Here is an 8,000-nt window from a genome sequence, read left to right as displayed (position 1 = left end):
TTTTGACAGCTCAATCCAGTGCAATTTCAGAGCGATTTTCGAGAGACGTCAAAATCTGGTAGTTTGATATTCAAAATGGGCAACATAAAATTAATTATTTAACTTCTTTCTATCAAGAATTAAAGCAAAGTAAGAGTAGAAAATTGTTTGAAATGTTATTCTTTAACTGATTACACCTTTTCGAGTGTTCCAAATCGTCTATTCGTGATGCCGAAAATAGGAACACAGCCTGCCCAAAATAGAAGCATTCTGCCCAAAATAGGAGCAAAACCAATGTTTGCATTTTTACTAATTAGAAATATTAGGGTATATATATAAGGGTTTAGTGAAAACTGGAATTATTCAATAAATCATGAGTGCTCAAACATTCTTTGATAGTTTTACAACCACAATAATACCATCATCAATCAAAATTATTAAGTTTATTAATTGTATTTGTATTTTTTCTGATCAGCTGCTCTAACGTGCCGAAAACTGTTACAGTTACCCTAGCAAGAAGTAAAGCTAGAGAAAATATGTAAAAAGAAGTTTTCAAAAATAATAAAATCTGATGAGTCACGGACATAAACTCTTTGCCACATTCTTTACTCTCCGGAAGCGGTAAGAAGTTGTTCGCATCGAGAGATTGAAGGTGAGTGTGAAAGAGTACGAGCAATAACATTGGACATGCAGTTGAATTGATATGCACACAGGAGCGCACAGTATTGCCAAATGCCAAAAGTAGGCCTTGCAAGACAAAAAAAAATCTACTAACCTAGTCACCACGTGTGTCCGCTTTGGTGTTAAAATTATCGAAGGCGCGTCGTCGCGTAATGTAATCAATTTTGATGTTTCAAACGCGACTTGATGCTTCATCGCGAATATGCGTTCAAATAAAAACATATGATTGTTCGCTCGCGCACGACTGTATGGGTGACCGTGGTCCGTGGTGTTGTACTGGCGTTTCGGCAATATATTTGCGTGCCGTGAAATGCACGTCACACTCACGAAGGAAACGAACGCTTTTTTCGCAGATTTTATGAGAGAAATATGATGAGAAAACGATATTTTGTATTTTCTAACTGCTTTCCGTACGTTGACACGCACGCAAATTAGGTGACCTTCATTTCCGCCTGCTTCTACGGTCGCCTTGTCACCTCTTCTTGCTTGCAGCCCACACTGCTGCGACAGGATGGGATTATACACCAGAGAACAACGACATGCGTAATCCGTCAACGCATTTTCGCTCTCATTTCTCATCTCATCTCGCGATCATCTCGCCGCGTTTAAACGCCAAAAACTCACCGCACACACACTTTTCATAACCTGCTTAGCTTATCTACTCACCTTTAACAACAGAAGTAGCAGACGGCAAAGGCTGATAGGAGGGCTGATGGGAGAAGACACACTGAAACAAGGAGAGTTTGAAATTAGTCGAACGGAAAAGAACGCTACTCTTTTGCTCGGAAAATCAAGATAGAGTTGGATAAACTGCCTCAAAACACATCTAACAACCACCTTACACACGGGCGATAGAACTTAGCTAGTGCGTGACGTCAGCACCGTTTCACGACACACACTACACTGAGTCCATGAAGTGATTGTAACGATGAAAACTGCACAAGCAACGCAGGTCTTCCAAATGGTCACAAAACCGATACGAACCTCCTTTGGTTAGAAGATACTCGACAGTTCCTCGCACAGGCGATGACACAGAGTCACTGCAGGAAGGCAAAGCGAGCGCATCTGTCCAGCACGAGAGTTGGTTGAACAATAAATCAACTGCAGCGGCTCCATCAGCTACACAACTACCTTTGACGACTTTCAGCGTTCTCCACCGTGCAAACCCACACACACTTACACGCAACCCACCGCCGTTGCATCGGTTTGAGGGGTTTGTGTTTTCGCATATGTAGAGCTGTCATCGGTTGAATTTGGATAAAAATAGAAAAACATAAATTAAATATCCACAAAACACAAAAAATTGTTAAAATTTGCTTTAAATCATCAGCGTACGGGGCCGCATTTCATTTTCCCCACAACTTTCAATCGCAACTCAACTCCGGTACACTATAAACGCGTTCCGTGTCTCTCATTTCCCATTTGTCACCAACACTATCGCACCACTGCACGCATGCACTCGCAAATGCCGGTACAACGTGTTTTAAAAATGCAACTTTGCGCTGCGCTGATACCACACAACAAACGATGCCATAATTACCCCTACCTTGTTGACGCACCTTTGGCATAAAAGGGGTAAACATTGCGATCAGTTGTGTTTCGCCCGTAGAAATGCATTTGTGTTTGTCTCACGTGCACACGTGTGATGATGGTTTGGTTCGGGACTTGGTCTCGGTGGTGGCGAAAAGAAATGGCATTATTGTTAAGCTAAATAGACACTGGTTTGCAAGTAGAGTAATTAATTTTTATCCTTCTCGTTTTATCGTAATTTAATTTGACCCCATATTAGACAGCGATTTCTGCCGAAGCAATGTGATATCATTTTCGCGGTGCCGATATTCAACTAAAACCATCTGAGAATTATTTGACGGCGATGCGATGCCATGGGGATTTCCTTTCTGCAAAACCAATTGCCCCAAAACCCTCCATTTACTTTAACCGCTAAACCGGCCGAGTTAAATTCATCCATCATCATCTCCAACATCGACAACGATAGCAACGAAGTAATCTAAAATTCTTCTCCTGTTTCTAGAATCAAAAAAATCCTCCCCCATCAGAACCGATATTAATGCGCGAACGTGCATTCCTTGCAACATAAAGCAAATCAGCTCATTTGGTTTTGTACGATCCCATACCATAAGCGTTGATTCTTGCCTCAAAAACGAACAATTGTTTAACACATGTTCGAACCAAACGTAAAAGCAACGGCGGACAGGGAGAGCGAGTAAAACTGTCCATCAGGCGCATTTTTATTGCTCTTATCGACCCAAGCAACACGATCGCGACCAAGCTCGAAGACGTAAGCGTATTAGTGTATGCGTGTGCGTGGTTTGGCTGCAGCATAAAAATCTCGGCGTAGCGTCGTAAAATTACACGACGATCGTGTCGTGTCGTGGTGTCTCTTTCGCTCTTTCGTACACTTGTCCGTCCCGGTGGACGGAAACTCGTCCAAGCAATGCATATGTGTGTGAGCACGGAAGTGATCGTGTGCTGTTGCCTGATGCTGGTGCTAGTGAAGAGTTTCAGTTTTTGTGATAAAATTTCTGTGTCTGGTAAGGGTCGATTGAATAGCGAGGTACGTGTGAGTATGACGAATCTCCAGTCGCAAAGAATTTGCTGCTCCAAGATTAATCTTTTTTGTTGGGTGCCAATTTTCAGAAATTTACGACCGAAACTGTAACATGATCGTGGACGTGGATGTGATCGAGACGATGATATCACGCAGACGCCGCTATAGCTGGACAACGCGTCTGCTCGCCATCGGTTGCTGCTGTCTGCTCTCGTTCGTCCGGGCCCAAACGGCAAGCGATGCAACGTCAGCATCTTCCAGCGATCCGGTGGGCGAAGTCGTCACGGCGGCGGACGTGTCGGATGAGTATGACCGGCCGGAAGACGGCAGCAGCTTCATCGATCAGTACGAACAGGGCGTACAGGCGTACCTATCGAACGAATGGGAAGACTGTGTGTACTTTCTCGAGCGTGCGTTGGAGGGCTACCGGACGTACTACGAGTCGGTCGCCTACTGTCGGATGGAGTGTGAGTATGCGGCACGAGCTGATCTTGCGCCGTACGCTCTGCCTGTCCAAGTGTGCCCGAAAGTATGCGATCTATCGGTATCTGCCGTTCAGCGAGGACTTTGATGGTCACTATATGGACATATTTCAGGAGCTGAAGATATATCCGTATCTGTACGCTTGCTACGTGAAGGTTTGTATCGCAAGAAGGCGGGGACTGCTGTGAAACCTAGTTATTAATACTCGTTGTGTTTTTTTTAATCAAACCGTGTAACACTTGCCGCGTCGGCCGCCTATACGTACCTGGTGAAGCATCCGGAAGATGCGGTGATGAAGCGAAACTTAGAGGAAGCGATCGACCTGCCCGGCATCGATCGAGACGAGATACACGATCTGGAGGAAAAGGTAGTCCAGTCAGATAGAAGGGGGTTTCCTGTTTTCCAAGAGTCACTACGTGATCCTCCCTATTCTCTAGAAATTCGTGGACCTGCTTATTGGTGGAATCGTGGACGAGCAGGACGGCAACTGTTAGCGAGCGATCGAGCGGCTCGAAGGTTCCATCAAGCAGTACATCTTCGACGAAAACCAGTGCCGCGCGTTCTGCGAGGGTGAATTTGATCATGGGTTCCTGCCCGACTTTATCACCGCCATTGGAAGTAAGTGATTGGGGATGGATGGTGGTACGTTGGCTTCTGAGACTGACTCTTCTGTTTCCGGTAGATCACTTTACCAACGCACTCTACTGCAATCGCAACTGCACCATGGGCATGGTACGAGGCAAATACTATGAAAATCTATTCCCGCGCCATTATCAACACCTACAGAAGGCGTACTATCTTGGTGACGATAGGGATAGTAGTACAAACGAAAAATTGAACAATGCATTGATTGAAATGGTGTAATTGTTTACCAAAAAAACAAAAAAAAACAGTAAAAAAGTACGAGAAATCTTATCGGGCCGGTATGAGCTACCTACTGTTCCACGTCGATGATCTCGATATGCCGGAAGCGCTGAAAACGATCGAAGCCGAAGCGAAGGGAGGTGTGACGGCCGTCTTCTTCAAACCACGCAGGGTAGATTATTTTTGCGACGCTTGCATCGCCACAAGTGGGCGCAGTTTTCAATTCCCAATTTCCTGCCCAACAGGAAGCGGTCGAGTACAACGAACGGATGCAATACGAAGAAAAGTTGGCACGATTCACCAAACAGGAGTTTGATCTGCTGGAAGATGACGACGGTTCGGACGAGTCGGACTTTAATCGGATGGATGATGATGAAGTGATCGAGGATGACGTTTTGCTGCCGGCCACTCAGCAGGAGGAGGATCGTGCAGAACTGATCGGAAGAGGATCGGAAGGGAAGAGGAGATATATTAATCTGGATTACCTTTTTCTTTATCCATTTTCTAACGATACTCAACCACCAGCAGATGGCAACCACAATGAGCTATACCCTAAAGAAACGATCGGATATAACGAGTAAGAGAAGCTAAGCTGAGTGAGAGATTCATTTCGCCGTCGAGCAGGGTCCACCAGAGTGTGCCATAGCGGTGTGTTTTCTAGTTTTTTTTTGAAATATATAATAGTCCCACAGTATGTGCAAAGAAGGGGTTTTGCTGATGTAACTATTGAAAGCAAACTCACGAGATGGCAACTTGAAGGCAACAGCTGTCTTACTAACATCTTCCTGCTATCAGGTGCCTGTCTAAGCCGTTGTTTTGCAAACAAATTGCACATTTATTTTTACGGCCATTGTTCCTATTCGGTATTGCGCAAATCTTTTCGTTAAATTACACAAATCAAGTGCGAAAATTGTTCTTCACTAAGCCTAAAGTTAATGCTGCCACGAACGCTCGGACTGTTGTAACGGTAAATAACACACGTACAATATCAATACAATTACTTAACGTATATTTCACGCATCCTGCTTCGGCGACCGCTGGCGATAGAAGAGAGAGATAAAACTCCGCATACACACACACCGCATCGAGTGACATTTGTCACTCGTCGGGTTGTGAAGCCTAGTGCACAAGGCTGTGTACTAAGCACGGTTTCGACACAACCGTATCTCCACAACATCTCCCTCCTAATTCCGGCGGTAAGGCTCCATCCACTGCGGCGGTCTTCGAACCCTCGTAGATCGGCGTAGATGTTCCACCGGTGTTGTTGGTCCGCTATCGGCGGTTGCAAATCCCGGAGACATTGAGGTACTTCCCTCTGCTGGTGCCAACGATGACGAATACAATGGTGATGACGGAAGTACTGACGGAAACGATGACGACGGCGATATAGATGACGATGACGATGATGATAACGGCGATGCTGTTTGATGATGCGGTATACAGGGCGATACTGATGATGATGCTGGCTTACACGCGTCTATACCCCAAGTGTCTAACAGCACGTCTAACATACGGGGTTTGTTCAAAACCGGCTGAGTATTATCATATCGTCTACGAAGTTGGTTTACGTGCGATCTTTGTAGCTTGTTATCTTCAGTAAGCACTTCATACATTACTCTTCCTAACTTCCCTTGAACTATGCCGCGCACCCATTTCCACTTGTTTCTAAAATACCTTTTTACATAGACCTGATCATTCATATTGTACACTTTTGATAGTATTGCGCAATTCGTTTCATTTATAACTGGCTCAGCTGGATGCCGTAATAATTCCATACAAGTCCGCATACGACGGCCTAACATAACCTCAGCTGGCGATTGATCGTTCTCTAGAAGTTTGTGTGGTGTACTTCGGTACGTTATTAGAAAAACATCTAAAGCTTCTTGTATCGTATTTTCTTCCCCTTCCAATTTCTTTAAAGCCCTTTTAAAGGTATCTACAAATCTTTCGGCCTGTCCGTTTGATTGGGGATGGAAGGGTGCAGTGCGCAGATGTTCTATACCATTAACTGTGCAGAATGTACTAAATTCTGCACTCGTGAACTGTGCCCCATTATCAATCACTAAGGTATTCGGCATTCCAAATCGAACAAATATCCCTCGTAAAATTTGAATAGTCGCACTAGACGTGATTGTTGGAGTCGCTACAATCTCCGGCCACTTAGAATAAGAATCAACAACTAACAGATAATGCATTCCTCCTATTGGTCCGGCAAAATCGACATGCACGCGCTGCCAGGGACCTTTAGCTGCTGGCCATGGGATTGGTATGCTATGAGCCATTGACTTAGCAGCACTTGCTCAGTTACTACAACGCTTTACTTTTTCTTCTATGTCGCGATCCAACCCGGCCAATAAACGTAACTTCTCGCAAGGGCCTTCATTCTCTCAATGCCCGGGTGGCCTTTATGAAGCTGAGCTAAACACTTTAATCTTTGATCTCTTGGAATCACTAATCGATCGCCAAATAGTATGCATCCGTTAAAGGTGGATAGAGATTCGCTCCTTACTTGAAAACTTCTGAGTTCAGTATCTACCAGTTTCCTAGTCGGCCATCCGTTTTGAACGTAGTTCGCTACTTGTTCCAATTTTACGTCGTTACTGGTTACACGCACAATATCTTCAAACGTAAGTGGCATTACTTCCTTGATACATCTAACTAGACATTGCACTTCTTTATCCGCATTAATACTTGCTACAACAAATTTCGGTTCTGGCCTTTCATGTCTATCTATTAAACGTGATAGAACGTCTGCGTTTCCGAATTTATCTGTCGGCACATATTCGATCTTAAAATCGTACATCAACAATGTCAAGGCCCAACGCTGTAGCCTATTCGCCGTATACACTGGAATACCATTACGTGAACCAAAAATCCGTAATAACGGAGCGTGATCGGTCTGTAGTGTAAATTTCCGCCCGAAAATCATACGATGGAACTTCGTGACAGCAAATATAATAGCTAAGCCCTCTCGATCTGGTTGGCTGTAACCTTCTTCTGCTTTTGTCAGCGCTCGCGCTGCATGCTGCACTACTTTCACAGTTCCATCCGGCATTTTGTGGCTTATCGTAGCCCCTACTCCTACTGAAGACGCATCCGCGGCCACTATTATATCTTTTTGCGGATCATAGTATGTAAGCAAAAGATCGGAGCTTAACATTCGCTTAAACATCTCAAATGCTTCCTGACATTCTGTGCTCCAATGCCAACCCTTATCTCGTTTCAAAAGCTCATCTAAAGGGTATCGTAGGTTGCGCATCTGTGGGACAAATTTCCCATAATAATTAACGGCACCAAGAAATGATCGCAATTCTGAAGGCTGTTTTGGTGATGGCATTTTCGTGATCGCCTCTATTTTGGCCGGATCAGGTCTTAACCCATTACGATCCAAAATGTGCCCTAGGTACCTAATCTGCTGTTGCAT

At 44.5% G+C, this 8,000-nt stretch overlaps 1 pseudogene; it reads left to right on the top strand.

The window, feature by feature from the left end:
* Positions 1 to 3,197: 3,197 nt before the first annotated feature.
* Positions 3,198 to 5,162, top strand: LOC118515130 (annotated as a pseudogene).
* Positions 5,163 to 8,000: the final 2,838 nt, after the last annotated feature.

This window comes from Anopheles stephensi, assembly GCF_013141755.1.
Source record: "Anopheles stephensi strain Indian chromosome Y unlocalized genomic scaffold, UCI_ANSTEP_V1.0 chrY11, whole genome shotgun sequence".
NCBI classification, from domain to species: domain Eukaryota; kingdom Metazoa; phylum Arthropoda; class Insecta; order Diptera; family Culicidae; genus Anopheles; species Anopheles stephensi.
The sequence above is the reverse complement of the archived record's forward strand: the minus strand, read 5'-3'. Positions and strand labels throughout refer to the sequence as shown.